This window comes from Macrotis lagotis, chromosome 1, assembly GCF_037893015.1.
Source record: "Macrotis lagotis isolate mMagLag1 chromosome 1, bilby.v1.9.chrom.fasta, whole genome shotgun sequence".
In the NCBI taxonomy this organism is placed as follows: Eukaryota; Metazoa; Chordata; class Mammalia; order Peramelemorphia; family Peramelidae; genus Macrotis; species Macrotis lagotis.
In genome coordinates, this window is record NC_133658.1 from 689,056,674 (window position 1) to 689,074,161 (window position 17,488).

A 17,488-nucleotide genomic window follows, 5' to 3' on the forward strand; every position below is an offset into this window, starting at 1 on the left:
CCAAATAACTCTTGCTGATAAGTAAATTCTGGGGAGGGATTGGGAAGGAGATGAGGATTATAGGAAAGGTTCAAGGAAAGGTTCAGTCATTCCAGCTGATGAAAATCTCATCTCTTATCTTTTTGGAAACAGTTCTAAGTTCTAGATAAATGAAAAAAAAATGACCAAATATGCATTGTGGAACCAGTATTGAACTTTGGTGCAAAACCATCATCTAGTAGTTACAAGCCTTGTTAACCTTTTAGAAGTAGAATTAGTCTTACTCTGCTCCTCATCATCCCCACTTCCTTCTATTGAACTTTCTAAATCTGAACTTGGGAGAAAACTGCCACTTAATCTGAAAAGATATTATTCATATTCTCAAATCCAACTTCTTAAACTTCATGCCTACCCAAAATAACCAGAAAGGTGATAAACCTCTCAAGAGAAAGGTGATAAACCATGCATGAAAACGAGGTTTATAGTGTCAGATGTAGCCAAAATGTTGATCTATTACAGTTTCTTAAATGTACTTTGATACTTTGGGAAGATTCCATTGGGCAGTGGTAGTCAGAAAGGTTTTTAATTTTGTTGCTTTTTCTGAATTTATTACCAGTTCCTATCACAGGGTCTTGAACATAATATAATTTTAATAAATATTTCTAGAATTGAGCCAAATTCCCTTAAAACCTGTTGCACTTTCTGATTTTCCTCATCTTTTAAAAAAATATTTTTTTACAGGACTCGCCAGGATGACAGCGGCTAAGGAGGGAAGATGGATAATTTCCAGGTTTCCGAGGAGACTTCTTTTGTTGTTGATGAAGTGAGTAACATTATAAAAGAGGCCATAGAAAGCACAATGGTTGGTAACACTTATCAACACAGTAAAGTCAATCAGTAGACCACAAATGTAGTCAAACTTTAAGTCAACTTACCAAGATGGGAAACCATTCAAGTACATTGTGACACATGTGATTATGCAGAAGAATGGAGCTGAGCTGCATATAGGAAGCTTTTCCTTTTGGGATAATGCCAGTGATGGAAGCTGCACTGTGAGATGAGAGAATAAGACCATGTACAGTGTAGTCAGTGCCTTTGGACTGTCTGTTTAACTTTCTTGGAATTGTATAAATTCACCATTTTTCCCCCAAATATATGTACTGTGGATTCAGCAAACTTTTAAAAGTATTTATTTTCAAATGTAGGGGAAAAGTCCAAAATGGCCACATTGTTACATGGGTTTCACTCTTCACTTTGTTAACCTTAAGTTAACATCCAGTATTGTTACTTTGTCTTAACTCTTCAATACTTCAAAAGTATTTAAAGGTGCTAAAAAAGAAAAAAATATTATTTTATTTTTAATATTATTTTTTAAAATTTGATTCCCAAATTATCTTTCTTCCTCCAGCCCTTCCTCTACCCATTGAGAAAACAAGTAATATGATATAAATTATACATATGAAATCATGCAAAACATGTTTCCATATTAACTAAGTTGCAAAAAATCCCCAAGAAAAATAAAGTTAAAACATGATATTCCAATTTGCATCCAGAGTTTATTAGTTTTCTCTCTGGAGGTAGATTATACTTTTTTCATCATGAATCTTTTGGAATTGACAGTATGTTTAAAAGTGCATCAATAAAACAATTTTTTACAGGAATAAAAGATGGGTAGAATATATTGCGTTTCTTTTAGGCCTCCTGCCTGCTTTTCTTTCCTTCTGCTTATTTCTTTGAAACAGGATCCCCAGTGACCCAGTTCTAAGATTTTTCTCAGATTTGGCAAGCTAACCAACATGTAGACTTAGACTTAAATTAGGACTTCTTGCAATGACTGCCTCAATTACCTTGTAAGCAACTGACTGACTAGATTCTCTAGTCAATTTAAATCTGAAAGTATTTTCAGTTAGCTATTTTGAGGATTTCATTTTCAGTATTATGTGTCCTAGATCTCAGCAGTTGGCTTCTCCTTCTCCTCTCCTCATCAGTCATTTGGAAATAACTATAAAGGTTTATACCAGACATAAGTATGAGGATGTTATGATAAATTCAACTGCATTTTGGTTGAGACACTTTCTAGGGTGACTATTCAAGTTAAAATCATTCAGGATGCTCTGAAACATAAAGAGAAGAAAAACAGTAGGAAGAAATGAAGGAGATTAAAGCAAGGCTGTCACATTGGAATTGCTAGAATTAAAGAATCATAAGAATTTGGAGTTGAAAAGAAACATTGGTAATCAAATTCCACCCACATGTAAGAAGGAATTCTCTTTCCACAATACCTGACAAGTGGTCATCCAATTTTTGCTGCTACCTCCTGAGGTAATCCTTTCTACTTTTGCATAGCACTAATTGTTAAGGTTTTCCTTGGACTAAGAGTATAATTCTGGTGTCTATATCTCAATATCATTGACCAAAACCGGTTAATATCTTCTCAGTATCATTCATCATAGTGTCTCAACATGAATTTAAGCAATTAAGACTGTGAGAATTCTGTCTTGGTATTAATAATTAATTACTAAATCAGAACCAAAGTTTCTACTTCCTCATCCAAAAATCAATCAGTGTAGGAAATCCCTCTCAAAGATTTATCCAAGCAAAGATTTATTCAGGCAGTGAAAGAAATTATAATTTTAAGCTAATGAGCATTTCTTCTCATTGTGTTTACTCAGACAGATCTGGAAAAAGTGTTGATTTTCCCTTTTGACAGACAGGTGAAATGGAAATTGATGTCTCTTTGACCAAGATTTGGGTGATCTGAATCATAGTCCCCAAGATCTCCATTATAGCTCATTGTAATATTCATTTTCTCATTAATTGTTAGCCAGTCAGAGCTGATTGTCACCCTCAGGGATATCTATTCTTCCAAGAACATCTAAATTGTGAGTCCATCAACATGAGGGGTCTTTGGTCTAAGAAACAGGGATGGCCAAATAACTATCCTTTTATTAATAAACATGCTGAAATTATTGTTAAGTTTATTAAATTACCCCAAAATTAAATTATGTCTCATGAACTTTTTAAATATCTCAATACCAATTAGCTTTTATAAAGGAATATTGATAGAGAAGATATGACATGAACAGAAGAAGTACAACCTACCAACTCTAAATGGGGGAAATTCTTCACTATACCACCTTAGTCCTTAGGGAGAGAGGGCCCAACTTCAAGACATCTGCTATGAACATTTTCCCTGCAAAGTTTGGTTCTGAATATGGCAAAGCCTATTATAGATAAATTTGTCTCTTGCTTGCAGAATAAGCAGTGTTTTGTTTTGTAAAACAATAGAGTTAAGTGACTTGCCCAAAGTCACACAACTAGGTAATTTTTAAGTGTCTGAGGCTGGATTTTGAACTCAGATCCAGTGCTCTATCCATTGCCTCACTTAGCTGTCCCCAGAATGAGCTGTGTTGATCCACTGCTGGGATAAGATAGATTTCTTGGGGGGTTGGTTCTCACTGAAGTCAGTTGCCTGCAAACTCTGGAATAGACAATTATTCCAGGATCCTAATCTTTCAAGGCTTACAAGGTCAAAGCTTTGTCCTTTTTGTCTTTACTATACCCTTTATTTAAGATAGGAAAGAATAGATACAATAGGGCCAGAAGTAATAGCATAACTACTTCAAATCTCTAGAAATGGAGAAGAGGACTACTGGCATTTTTTCTACTGGGAAGTTCATAACAGTTATTGCTTCCTCACTCACATGCAGTCAAATAGTAAAAACATCAAGGTTGAGTCATTGGGGAATTTTGTGCTCATGTATATCTCTACGTTGTTCAGTTATGGCTCAATCACAGAATACCTGAAAACACTTTGAAGGTAACATGGAGGATGGCATCAGACTATGCTCATCAGAGTTGAGATGCCATTGGCCAAGTCTTCCCCCTACCCCTAATGTTTGGATAATTGAAGTCCCCATCACTATTGAAATATGCTTCCATTCTGGGCTTAGTATTGGTTTCCCAAACTCTTCACTTATTTTCTCTTTCTGTTCAGGTAATTTATAGTATACTCAAAGAAAAATGCCACTTCTGGGTTTGAATTATTGCTCTTCAATTAAATGTTATGGACTGTGATTCCCCCCCCCCCCCAATACCTCACTCCTTCCCAGATTTATTTACATGAATATTTCTTCTTAATATATGATGGTACTTTGGCCTCTCCTTTGTACTTAACTTTATTTCTTTTAAAAAAGGAAAATCCTTGTAGAGTCATGCTCCATCAAGTCTAAGTTTTAACATCCAGAGGTCAAATTGTCTCTGTATTAGGATTTGTAGTTGGTTTTGCTTTATGTATACTTTGTGGCTTTTTTTAATATGGACCTCTGAGGCCATGAGTTTTATTGTTACCTCCTTCACTGGATTTTTTTCTCCTATGTTCTTCTGGTTATCTTAACTGTTTTTCTTCCTATATTGTAATTACTCCCTGGCTTGCTGAATATACTACTGGGAGGTAATATATATATATATATATATATATATATATATATATATATATATATAGTTTTGAGGCAGCTGAGGGGGTGCAGTATATCTCTATACTCTCTATATTGGGCTTTGAATCTTCTTGAGTTCAAATATGGCCTCTGACACTTACTGTGTGACCCTAGGAAAGTCACTTTATTCTGTTTCTCCCCATATCTGTAAAAAATGAGTTGGAAAAGGATATAGTATACTACTCCAGTAGTTTTGCCATGAAAACCCCAAATGGTGCTACTGAATAACAATAACAATATAGTTTTTCATCCTATGCATTTCTTTTTAATTTAAATATTTTTAATTAAATTTATAAGTACTGCAGGCAATTGTGTTCTTACCATCCCTTGTTAGGCACATTCTATTCTTTTTCTTTTTATTAAAATGTTTTTTATTAAGGTATCTTAACAAAATGGCATACTTCTCTCAGTGTGTGTGTATGTGTGTGTGTGTGTGTGTGTGTGTGTGTGTGTGTGTGTGTGTGTGTGTGTGTGTGTGTGTAGGGGGGAATCCCCAAATACCAGCTCTTTTATGCAGTTTCAAAGACTTTGTTCCTGTTCCTTCATGCCAGTCATAGGCTGGGGTCACAAATCTAATTGATACATTTGTTCCTTTACATTTCCCCACCCTGCTTATTATGCTAATGAACAATAACAGCTAGATCTCCTTGAGCATGCCCAGAGAAGAAGGTCAAGACTGGAGGTTAAGTTAAAAGCAGGTAGGGCAATCTCATCAGTTTTTTTATCAGATTTGAGGTCACCTGCCCATAAGTTGACAATAGGCAGAGCCCAGTCTTTGTAATGTAAACTTATAATCCTCCCTTCACTGTCTAGTGGAACCCAAACACCCACATTTTCCTCACAGTTTCCCCCTTTTTTTTTTATAATAAGAATTTACATTCCACACCTTATTAGTGATTTATTTCTTAAATCACAACCCTTGTTACTGATATAACTACTGACTTTCTTCTATTAAGATTTTTTACTTCTTCGTTATTAGAGACGTGGACCCATCCTGGTACATTCTATCCTTGACCAATTCTTGCCATTCTTATATTTGAAGTCCTGGTCCAGAAATACAAACTTCATTCTCAGGTACTGTCTTTTTAGCCAGTTGCTTTCTTCCCAAATCTGCCCTTGTTTACTGGATACCTTGCCTTAAATGAATAACAAGGATGGAAATAACTACTTTTTCTCTTAAGGTTTTCAGTTATGTGCCCAAGTACTTCATTAAATCCTTACCATGTGAGGTAGGTACTGCAGACATTATCTCCCTTTTAGAAAAGAAATTTAGGTTCAGAACAGTTAAGTGACCCATATGTGGTCATGCCATTATTAAGTGTCTGAAGTGGGATTCAGGCTCCAATTTCATCTAGATTTCCAGTAATACTTTTGAAGAGTCTCTTAAGTTTATGGATGAGATGGAAAGAAGTGAGTCAGATGATTGTTCAGTTCAAATTCAGAACTAGTTCAATGAGTGGAATCCAAGAATTAATCATCTGGGAGATTTCTCTTGGAATAACCTCGCAATTTGTCCTTAGCCTTGTACTGTTCAACATTTTCATCAGTGACTTGGGAGAAGTCACAAATGGCATACTTATCAAATTTGCAGATGGGAAGAAACTAAGAAGGCTAACCAATACACTGAAAGATGGGATATCTGAGAAAACTCTAGGCTAAAACAACAGAACAAATCCAATTAAGTGAAATGTAAAGGAAATAAACATAAAGTGATACACTTGAGTTAAAAAAACTCTCAGCTTCATCAACATTTTATGAGGTAAGATATGTTTAGCTAAGAGTCTGGGTGAAGAATAGGATCAATATGAGCCATCTTGTAACAAGATTGATTCCTTAGCATTTCAAGATTGAATATTCACCAATACAGACACTTGGTGAAAGTGCATACTTGGTCTGGTCCCATCACTTTTCTTGATTCCAGTATGGTGATTTTTTTTTTTTTGTAGCAATAAACTTTTGATAGTATGGTAAAGCTAACCCATTTCTCCATGGTCTTAATTGTATGATGATATTTAGGGACAAACTTAAGATAATAAGTTATAGCTAACCTGTCATTCAATGGTCTATTCTATTCAGTTCTGCAAGAAGATAATAGGAGGAAAAGGTAAGATAATTGTGAAGGTACAGTAAACCCAAAGGATGGGGAAGTTTTAATTTTCCTTATTATAAGAGATTTTCATACACAAAGATAATTATAAATTCAAAAGGTAATTATAAATGCTCAGGAGAAAAAGTTACATAATAACAAAGAGATAGTTCATGGGAAAGAATGGAAGAAAGCTTAGATGGTATAGATCATTTAGGGAGTTAGAATATCAACTGTTTTAACAAATTAATAAGATATAATATGCAACATGGTTTACATGAATGAAAAAGATTTATTAAGTACTAGCTTTATGCAAAGCAAACTGCTAAGTTCTGGGGATAAAAATACAAAAGTAGACACAGTTCTAGCTCTTGAAAACATACATTCTAAGGAGGTAGGCAACAAATAGAGTTTCAATTGTAACTCAGAAAGATTCCATGGCTCTTAGGGTAGCAAAACAGTTAGTTGTTAATGCATCTTCTTTAATATCATTTTCTTTAATAAAGTCATATCTGTTTCTGGTCTTGAACTATTTAACTATCCGAAAGATTTTGGTATGAGAACTTCCATCTTTGCATTTTCAGTAACTGTTGTTGAAGGGGTGCTGGCTTCATTGCCTAAACAGTTTGGGTTCCAGGATGATGACTATGGGGGCTGGGATGGAACCAGAAACTGTGGTTTGGAGTAGCGGGGTACAATATTCAAACCACCAAGTCAGTGCTGGTTGCAATGCTCCCAAGAGTAGCCTGAACCAGATTAAAATGCAATTGGAAAATATTTCACAAAATAAATGAAAATATAGTCTGGCATGCCTTGTGGGTTGCCATTGGGAAGGAGGATCATTGACCCCTTCTCCACAGTAGTTACTTCCCTGAATCATTACCGTGGGAACTGGACTAGAAGCAGGGCTTCTTTCCTGTGAGGCAATAAAATAAAATAACAAGTATTTACATGATATTTAAATATTGCAAAGCACTTTATATACATTATCTTATTCCTGGAGCCCTTGGGCTTCCCTGATCATTTCTGAAAGCTGGCCATTATTTAGTGTTGGTAAAGAAGGTTCCCCTTCTTCACAGAAATTGTTCCCTTCAATGATGTCTGCAGGGCCAAGGCTGGAAGAAGGACAGGTGGCCTAGGATTAGGGGTGAGGGGACCCTGCTATTCTCAGGGTTCCTAGTAACAGATATTGAATTTAACAATAATTATTAACTTTCTTGGATGCCATCTTCAGATTAAAAAACTTCAGGACTCTTGCTACCCTAAAGCTTTGGGGAGAACACTTTTGTTATTAGAAAATGGAATTTTTATCAAGAGATAAGGGGAACCATTGTTATATCCAGACTTTCAGCCTGTATCATGGATAATCAATCAACCAGATCCAGCTGTGTCCAAACTGACCAAACCAGACTTACTGTTGACAATTCTTTGCTATCACTACACAGTTCAACTTGTAAAGTTATTCAAGTCACACACAGTCCAAGCAGAAAAGACATGGTTGTTTAGCTCTGCCCTCCAAGGCAGTGCAGACTTCTCTGGGAGCAGCTGTCAGAAATAATTAAGACCAAGAGCTACATAGCCTACATATATACCTGCAAGATTTATAAATGTTGCAATGTAACTGTGTCTTAGGGGAGGGTGTGTGTGTGTGTGTGTGTGTGTGTGTGTGTGTGTGTGTGTGTGTGTGTGTGTTGTGTGTGTGTGTTGTGTGTGTGTGGGGGGGGAACACAGGCAAGTTCTGGTCTACATTTCTTTCTACCTTTAAGGGAAAAGTCAATTGTGTCTTCAAGGAATATGTATTTTTAGCTTGTATTGGACTCTTCTTAAAACAGTTAAAACACATTGTAGACTGCAATATGTTTTCTGATGCCTTAATGTACAGCCTGATTTTTATTTTGAAGGATCATTCAGATTGGTTTCAAGACCAATCATAGTAGCTGCTGCTAGATCACTAAACAGAGGGTAGAAGAGGTTATTATTATTATTATTGTTATCATTATTATCATTATTATTTTGAATGCACAAACTTAATGGATGCTTATGGAGATCTCTGAACAAACATGGCACCCCATCATCTCAAATATAATAGAAGATTTTTGTACATCTTCTAAATTCCTATCATACTGATCTTTCAGTTCCTCTTCTTGGAATCAGTAAGGCTCACATTTCACGTTCTCTGATTCTAGTCTCTGTCTCTGTCTCTCTGTCTCAGTCTTTGTGTTTCTCTGTGTCTCTGTCTCTCTGTCACCCTCTCTCTCCCTCCTTTCCTTCCTCCCCACTCTCACTCTGGCTCTCCCTCCCTCCATCCCTCCCTCTTCATGCCCCCTTCCAGGCAGATTGTGTTCCTACAGGTAAATACACATGTAAAAGTTGGGAGCGAGAGAGTTGGTCTTTTGTGGGCTGGTTTGACCTCAGGGAGATACAATTAGCCACTTGCCCCTTACAAGGAAGATAACCACCTGCCAGCTACAATTAGTTGAAATACAGTTGTTGTCACCTGTAAGTAACTGCAAGGGAAATGGGCAATTGGGTGAATATTTGACCTTCAGTTTCTGAATATCCACACATGAATTTATTTCCATTAGCAATCAGATATTATGTGCCTTTTATGTGAAAGTACTCTGGACTTCTAGGTACTATCCTTGTAATGTGCAGAATAAAAAAAAGCAAAATGTTATAAAACAAGTTGATGATGCTTGTCCTTTATTCTCAAAGAAGATCATGACATCAGGGGAGATGATGCCAAGACAGGCACATGAATTAGATTTGAGTGAGGGGATGCTGTGCTAGGTCAGCAGCCTTACTTTCTCCTCCATAATCATCTGGGTCTAGTGGCCAGATATGAATCAGGATGACTGGAGATGACTCTGGATGTGAGACAATCAGGGTTAAGTCACTTGTCCAAGGTAACCTAGCTAATAAGTGTCAAGGTCTGAGACTGGATGCAAACTCCTGTCCTCCTGACTACAAGACCAGTGCTCTATCCACTGTGCCCCCAATAATCCAAGGCTGGTGATTTAGCCAAGCACCCATACACACACACACACACACACACACACACACACACACACACACACACACTCTTAAATCCAATTCATGTGCTTGTCATGGCATCACATCCCTGATTAGAAAGAAGACCAAACATCAAGAGAAAGGAGAGATGGCTAAAGTCCATTTGTAATCCAAGTTACAACACAGCAAAGGAGAGATCCAAACTGAGAGGCATGAGATATAGAAAAGAGAAAGATGACATAGCACAGAAGGATCAGGGAGTTTGGGAGTTGAAATGAATATGGGCTGAGATTTGAAGAAAAGATTTCAACAATTGAATATAAGATTTAAACCATATCTTGTACTCAAGTTTACATATCTGTTGTTTCCTCCATTAGAATGTAAGACACTTGAGGGAAGAGACCATTTTGCTATTTGTTTTCTTCCCAGCCTACAGAATATCAATGTTTCAAGGCATAAAAACTAGCAAGTCTAGAAAATAGCCTAGGTATAGAAAATAACAGGAGTTCATTTTAGCTAGAAGACAATTCATAAAAGTGAATAGAACTTTCTCCCAAATCTGGACATATTCATTGGCCTTCTTTATTTGGATTTCTCTCCCTCCTCAGGGCTACCTCCACCTTTAGGCTTTGCTGGCTTCTTTTAGGTCTGTCAATGTCTCATCTTTTATAGGAAGTTTTTCCCCATTCCTACTTAATCTTAATGCTTTCTCTGTGTTGATTTTCATTTTATCTTGTATATATATTGTTTGTATATAGTTGTTTGCATGCTTTCTACTCTAATTGACTAAGAATCCTTTTGTGAGCAGAGACTATTTTCTGTCATCTTTTGTAACCCTAAGGTTTAGCAGATAGTAGGCACTTAATAAATATTTATTAACTTGATAAAACTGTAAAGGTTGTTCCAACAGGTCTGCTGGGTCCTTTATGTAATAAACTTTACACACTAGTGACTACTGAAAATTTAAAATAGCCTCTGAAAACCATTTTTCATTTCCAGATTTCTGCAATTGTACTTTTTAGAGCCCTTGCTCAGTTTTCAAACAATTACAATAATCTCTTCTTCATTGGGACTTTCCCCAGCATGGTTTTTGATATATGTGGGAAATGGAAATTTTCAGGGAGTTCTGAGGAATCTGCAAACAACATGTGAACTCCAGTAGATGACAAAGAAAAAGTTTAGAAACTCAGAAATGCATAAAATATATCTACAGTATTGTATAATATCAACATATTTTACCTTTTAATATCATAATAATACCCAAATTTTACAATAAGTTACTATAAACACCCCCCAAAAAAGAAAAATTTAGATTTCTTTTCTGGTATGAAAGGAGGACCAATTTTTTTTTATCATTTTCTTTCTTTTATTTTTGATTAAATTTCCAATTGGATATTTTATTTTATTTTTCCAATTGCATATTATGAAAGCATTTCAACATTCATGCACTTGCATATGCATATTTCTAGTTACATAATTTCCTTACACCTTCACTTCCCACTCCCCTCCCCTCATCTGTGAACAATCTAGGACCAAAATCTTTTACACATATTTTTCAGATTGTGGTGGTGCCATACCCCTAACCCTGACAATGTGGAAGGGGTAACTGTATTGCTTGGGTAAATCTACCCCAAACCTTCTTCTAGAGTCAATCCCTTTGCTGGTAGATTGGGTGCAAAGGACTAAACTAGGATTTTGTCTTTTTATAATTAGAGAAGTTGCCCCAGGATTATAGAATTTTTCCTGAGAAAGAACATGGTATCTGTGGTCTATTTGTAACCCATTTCCTAAATTATAATAGGGTGATTGAAGGCCATAATGATCACTGTTGTTCCTTAGGGAGTCCATGTTTTGAGGGTCATTGGTTGGTAAATAGGACTTTTTGTCCCCCCTAGTGACTTGTTAGGATTGAGCTACTGAAGGATAGGGTGGGAAAACTAAATTTTCACCCTCTTGATGTAAAAGGCACTCTGAGCTCAGATGGAAGTTTTGTACATAGAAATTCTTACCTCCTAACTAGATACTTAGGATACATTAGAGTGTGAGCAGGGTGTGGGATGGTGGGGGGGAAGCAATACTTTAGAGCTTTAAATGCATCAGTGCTTTAAGCTAACACCAATAAAGAAATTCCAAAGTCTTGACTGGCAGTTATGCCTTTTAACTAACCTGGGGGGATTTAAGCGGATACCAAGGCATGGAAACACTGCTTTTTGCATATCATTTTCTCATTCACAAAATTAAGTAATTACATCCTGGGGGAAAAAAGCTTCAGCATTGAATCTACAGCCTGCAGTCGATGTCACTACAGGTAGCAGATTGAGTTTAACAAGCCATATGGATTGTAATTGTCTAAGTATGATTAATTCATAATGTTTGTTCATTTTATGTCTTATATTATGGTTTGTTATTATTTCACTTAATTACAGCATCCATCCCCCTTTTTTTAGGTTCTTAGGAGAGCCCTCTGGGATTTTTCATCTTCCCCAGATAGTACCAAATGACATCCTGATATTTCTGGACCTGATCCCTGACTTGTTTCCACTGCTAGAAGTTCCAGGAGAAGGGGACCTGGAGTTGGAACAGATGGTGCATCAGGCCATTGCAGAACTCTGAGGAAAACTTTATGTTAAAGGTGGAAATAATGGCTTTCTGCTTAGTTTGTTGTAAATTATAATAGGGTGATTGAAGGCCATAATGATCACTGTTGTTGGATGCCTCTGGCTTTCAACATCTGGCTAATGCTCTAACTAGCTAGAAGCATTTAGCCTTGGCAATATGGGTGTGCTGCCTAGCTCTTTTGTTTTAGGTCGATTGTGTTTTATGCTAGTGACTGGTATGGCTGCTTTAAAAAAAAACCTATTAGAAGAATTTAACAACTTTATGTTCAGGCTTAACACCACCCTGGGTGTTCAGTGAAAACAGAGTCCCTTTTCTGTTTTTTATGGAACAATGCCTTTTGGCTCTAACTTGCAGGGCTAAAACCCTAGGATTTTTATTGCATCTTAGCTCAAGATTTGAAATTAATTTTTTCTAAGCTCTGTTTAGCCTCTCTGACACAAATCCAAATTACTAACTAGTACAAGTTAAATTTAGTAAAATGGGCTTCTGTCCAAAGAAGGTTCAAATCTGACTTACTAAGAGGGATACAATTGGAGAGAGATTTGTTTGCCTTTAGGGACATAGCAGATGGAGGAGCTCACATGAGAAAGCGTGTTTTAAAGTGGTAGCAATGGAGTAGAATATAGTTCTAGGCTCACAAAGCAATCACTTAACAAAGTGCCCATGAATAACTAACCCAGGAAATCAAAGTTTTCTCAAGCATTAATTATTGGAGAGATGAATAAAAGAAAGAACATAACCACAAATTCTGAAATATAAGTATTTTTCAGACCTAATTTTATATTTCCAAAGACTAAACATTAATAGGTAAACTAGAAGGAACAACTGCTGCCCTAGCTATAGGAACATGAAAATACCTATTTGATCACCATGGGTTCCTAGGAGGGCTCACCATTATTGCCTTAGCAGTACTTGTTCCAGAGCCTCTCTGCCCCTCCCCCCCTGCCCACCCCTTTCCTTCTCCTCCTCCAGGATGGTCTGGAAGCCAGAGTGCAGTCTTGATTTGTCCCTGAGTCATGCCCCATCTCTTCATGGGAGGAAGCAAGAGTTCCAAAAGAAGCATCTGATTCCTCAATAACAGTTTTTCTGAAGCAGAGATCCATAATACTTTACTCCAACAGGAGTCAGGCCTGATAGGGGTACAGATTGAAACATTATGAGACAGGGATGCTACCTTCTGATCTCAATTGGACTCTTTAATAGCAAAATAAGGTGATTTAGTAAATGCCCAAGAATCATAGAGCTGATGATCTTAGCTAAAACTAAGGCACGGTGTAATAGAAATGATAATAAAACAATAATTAATTATTGCTCTAAAACTATTTTATAGTTTATATTCATTTAATTCTTTTGACAGCATTATAATCTCAGACTTATCCATGGTCAAAAGCTAGAAACCTTATGAGGTTGGGTTGAAATGCATCTGTACTGACTCCATGTCCAACAATACCCACAAAATCTTGGTTTTTCTCTAGCCACTGGATTCAGAGTTGTAAGGAATTATTTTGAATCCTGATTCTGTGACCTTGGGCAAATCACTCTATACTTGGCCTCAGGTTCTTTATCTACTTCAGGGACAACTACATCAGACCCTTGGGTCATATGAGGCTCACAAAATCATTTGGTCTGTTGCTGCAGGCAGGACTCAAAATTCAATCACTTTTTTGGGGGGGGTGGAGAATTAATTAAATGTTTGACCAAATATAGCAGGCCAATTTTTAAGTTGATAATTTTATATGGCCTGCGAATGTTATAAATATCCAAATGGTTCTTGGCAAAAAAAAAGATTTCTCACTTCAGATCTATATATATTTAGGGTGATTAGGCGAAATATTTGATTAATTATCCTGAAATATCTCCCATGAACCTTCAAGCTCCATCGCACCTTCAAGCTCATAGCAGCAGTACTTGTCTCGATAAATCCTGAACTGCTTCCTTCCTTTTCTTTGTGTTTCTTCCTCTGAGCAAAGGCAAGTACCAAAATTAAGCAGCATTGGAAATTGATCACCATGGCAGATACTTTTTGGGTTGAGAGCTCCTGATTTTGAGATTGAGATATCAGAAAACTAGAACAATGAATGCTTCTTGGAGCACAGGGCAGAGATGACCAGAGATCATCCTTTAGGAGATTCAATAAAGTCAAAACCATACCCTGGTTGACTAGGAGAACTGAATTTTATGAGTACCTTGAGTGGTGCATCAAGGTGTCATTTTTCCTTCAGGAGAATGTATTGAGGTATTTGAGATATTTTGCATTTTTCGGCCTATATTAATGTGTTTCTGTGAGATTTGAGACAAGTATTTTCTATGGAGGATAAAATTGACTTATTCTCTCCCTTACATTTGTACTATAATTAGGCAGTGAGGTGATATAGGGGATAGCGTACTGGACTTGAGAATCAAGAAGACTTGATTTCTAATCTTGCCTCACACATATACTTACTGTATGACCCTGGATAAGTCACTTAACTTCCATTTGCTTCAACTTCCACATCTGTAAAGAAGGGATTAAAATAGAATCTACCTTTTGATTGTGGTAACAATAAAAAGATTTAATACTTAAAAAGCACTTTCCAAACCTTAGAGGGCTATATAAATGTGTTATTATTATTATTGTAAGGAATTCTTATTATTATTATATCCATTTTTTGAAGGGACCCTGTTATACTTTAGGAAGATTTTAGACATGAATCATACTTCTGCTTTATTTTTCCAAAATTGCAAGTTCCTTAGGGGGGAATTGTTTTTGTGTTTTTACCTTTCTTTCTTTTTTTTTCTTTTTTAGGTTTTTGCAAGGCAAATGGGGTTAAGTGGCTTGCCCAAGGCCACACAGCTAGGTAATTATTAAGTGTCTGAGACAGATTTGAACCTGGGTACTCCTGACTCCAGGGCCGGTGCTTTATCCACTATGCCACCTAGCCGCCCCATATTTTTACCTTTCTTTGTATTTCTGGAGAGCTCCCTGATCATGGATGACATGTACAATTAGGGAACTTGACTAGATAAGTGGTTTTCAATTATTTTGTTCTACAAACTTCTTTAAAAATGTATTGTTAAACCTACAGAATGATTTAACATATTTGATATTTGCTATACTCAAAAATATATGTGTTCCAGGAATAGTTTAATATATTTGATATATTCTGTAATTATATGTTGCTTAAAGTACCATTAAATAATTTTTTTCATAAATTCTTTGTACCTCAAAGGATTCAAAAACTACTAACAGGGAACCACTAGGTGAGATGATAACTGAAGGTCTTTCCAGTTCTAAAATCTGATCTTCTTTTTCATGAATCTTTGACCCAAGAATTCTATACTAATACTGCTGAAGCCTTTGTCATCTCCTTAGCAGCTGAGCAGATAGTATGTTGATTCACCCTTTTCTGACACTGACAGTCTGATGTTTACTTAGTAAGTCTCCAGAATAGCTGAAAGATGATCTACTTGTACATAAATTGGCTAGCAGCAGGTTCATAGGCAGATGGTAGTGGACCCACAGAGAGGGAGAAATTAAAAATGACTGAGAGAATGATTGATAGAACAAAATTCTGGAGGAGGCAGGAAGAGATGAATGAAAAAGTAGACACAGAGGTTAGTTTTGGCAAGAATACCCAGGGCAGGAGGAAGAGAGGAGAGAATGGGTTGAAACTACCAAGAAATTTTGAAGTGTGGTATAAGAACATTGAAGGAACTAATACTGTGAACCCCTGATCTTTCCAATGAATAAGAGACTATGTCAGCTTTTGTATGGCCACATGGGATCAGACTGTGTGATTTGGGACTTACAGAGAGAGGAAAAAAGAATTTAAATAATTACTGTGGGAAGTAATAATGGCTGAGTAAAAGTGTTGTCAGGTCATAGTATAGGCTTAACAGAGGTTTTTTATCTTTCTACTCTTCCTCTTCCTCCCTTTTCTCTTCTTCTTCCTCTTCTTGTTCTTCCTCTTCTTATTTTTCTTGTTCTTGATGTTATTCTTCTTTCTTCTAACAGGGTATAGAACTCCTAGTCAAGAAATATTCATTAAGTACTACTACAGGCATTATGTTAAGTTCTGGAGATACAAATATGAAAAAGAAAGAGAATCTCTGACCTCAAGGGCCTTAAAATTTAATGGAGGGAAATAACACATAAAAGGAAAATGAAAAGATGGAGGAAGAATAAGGAAAGTACTTAGAGCATGATGGAGAAATCCAAAAGAGAACCACACAATGGGAACAAGCTCTCTTGAATGTAAGGAAATTCCCCAAAGCAAATAGATATCCAACTGCAACTTTATATTTTAGAGTTGTCTGGGGGACAATAATTTCCCCTATGTATAAGATGTACCTTAATTTTGAAAAATTAAAAAAATAAGATGTATCAAAATTTGAAAAAAAGTATTACATAAAATTATTGAACTCAAGTTTTATTCATCGTAAAATCCATACAACTCCTCATCACTGTCAAAACTCCTGTCCATTAGCTTGTCTTCCATCTATTTTTGATGATGAATCACTGTATTAGGAGAGACTGATTGCTCTCCTGCCTGTGCTCTGGTCTGTGGTTGACCACAAGCACTCCTTGGGCAAGTCTGGTGAGTTAGTTCATTCCATTTCATGAACCTGAAGCACCAATTGTGTCCTTTGAAATCAGTAACTTCTTTTTCATCAGCAATTCTTCTGGCCTCATGCTTTGTGGACACAGGAGTTCCACTTGCCCTTTGCTCTTCAGTCTATCTCTTCAATTCCCCCTCTAAGTCAGGCCATTTTGCTGACTTGCCTCTCATGGCCTTCTTCTGCAGTGGTGTTTTCAGGAGGGTTTCTTCTTCCCGTAGCCAGTCTCAGACTTTTTTCTCAGTTGGAGGAGGACCAGACTGATGTTCAGCAGCATGATTTCCATTCACTTTTGCAACTGGATCATTTTAACTTGAATTCAGCACTGGACAAAAATCTTTTCCTGAGCCATTTCTGGGCAGAATGTGGCAAAAGGTAACCTAATATACCAGTAACAAATGTGAAACAATGAGCTTAAAGACAATCAAGAAAAAATAGAAAATGCAAATAAAAAAAAATCTAAAACCACTGTATGAGACGCTCCCAGATTTTAGACCCCCAAATTTTAAAAAGGGCATATCTTGTATACAGGGAAATATGGTAAGTGATTTGCCCAGGGTCACAAAGCCAATACAAGTCAGAGGTGGGATTTTAGTCCTCTTCTACCCTCAACTCATCATAAATTTGTCATGAATAAAATCATCACGATTTCATGACTTTCTCAAGTGGTCCTTAACTTAGCAGCTGGGACAGAGAAATC

At 36.6% G+C, this 17,488-nt stretch overlaps 1 pseudogene; it reads left to right on the top strand.

Annotated features, from left to right (window-relative positions):
- The first annotated feature begins 754 nt into the window (after positions 1-754).
- Positions 755-1,091, top strand: LOC141523261 (dynein light chain Tctex-type 1 pseudogene; annotated as a pseudogene).
- The last annotated feature ends 16,397 nt before the right edge of the window (positions 1,092-17,488 follow it).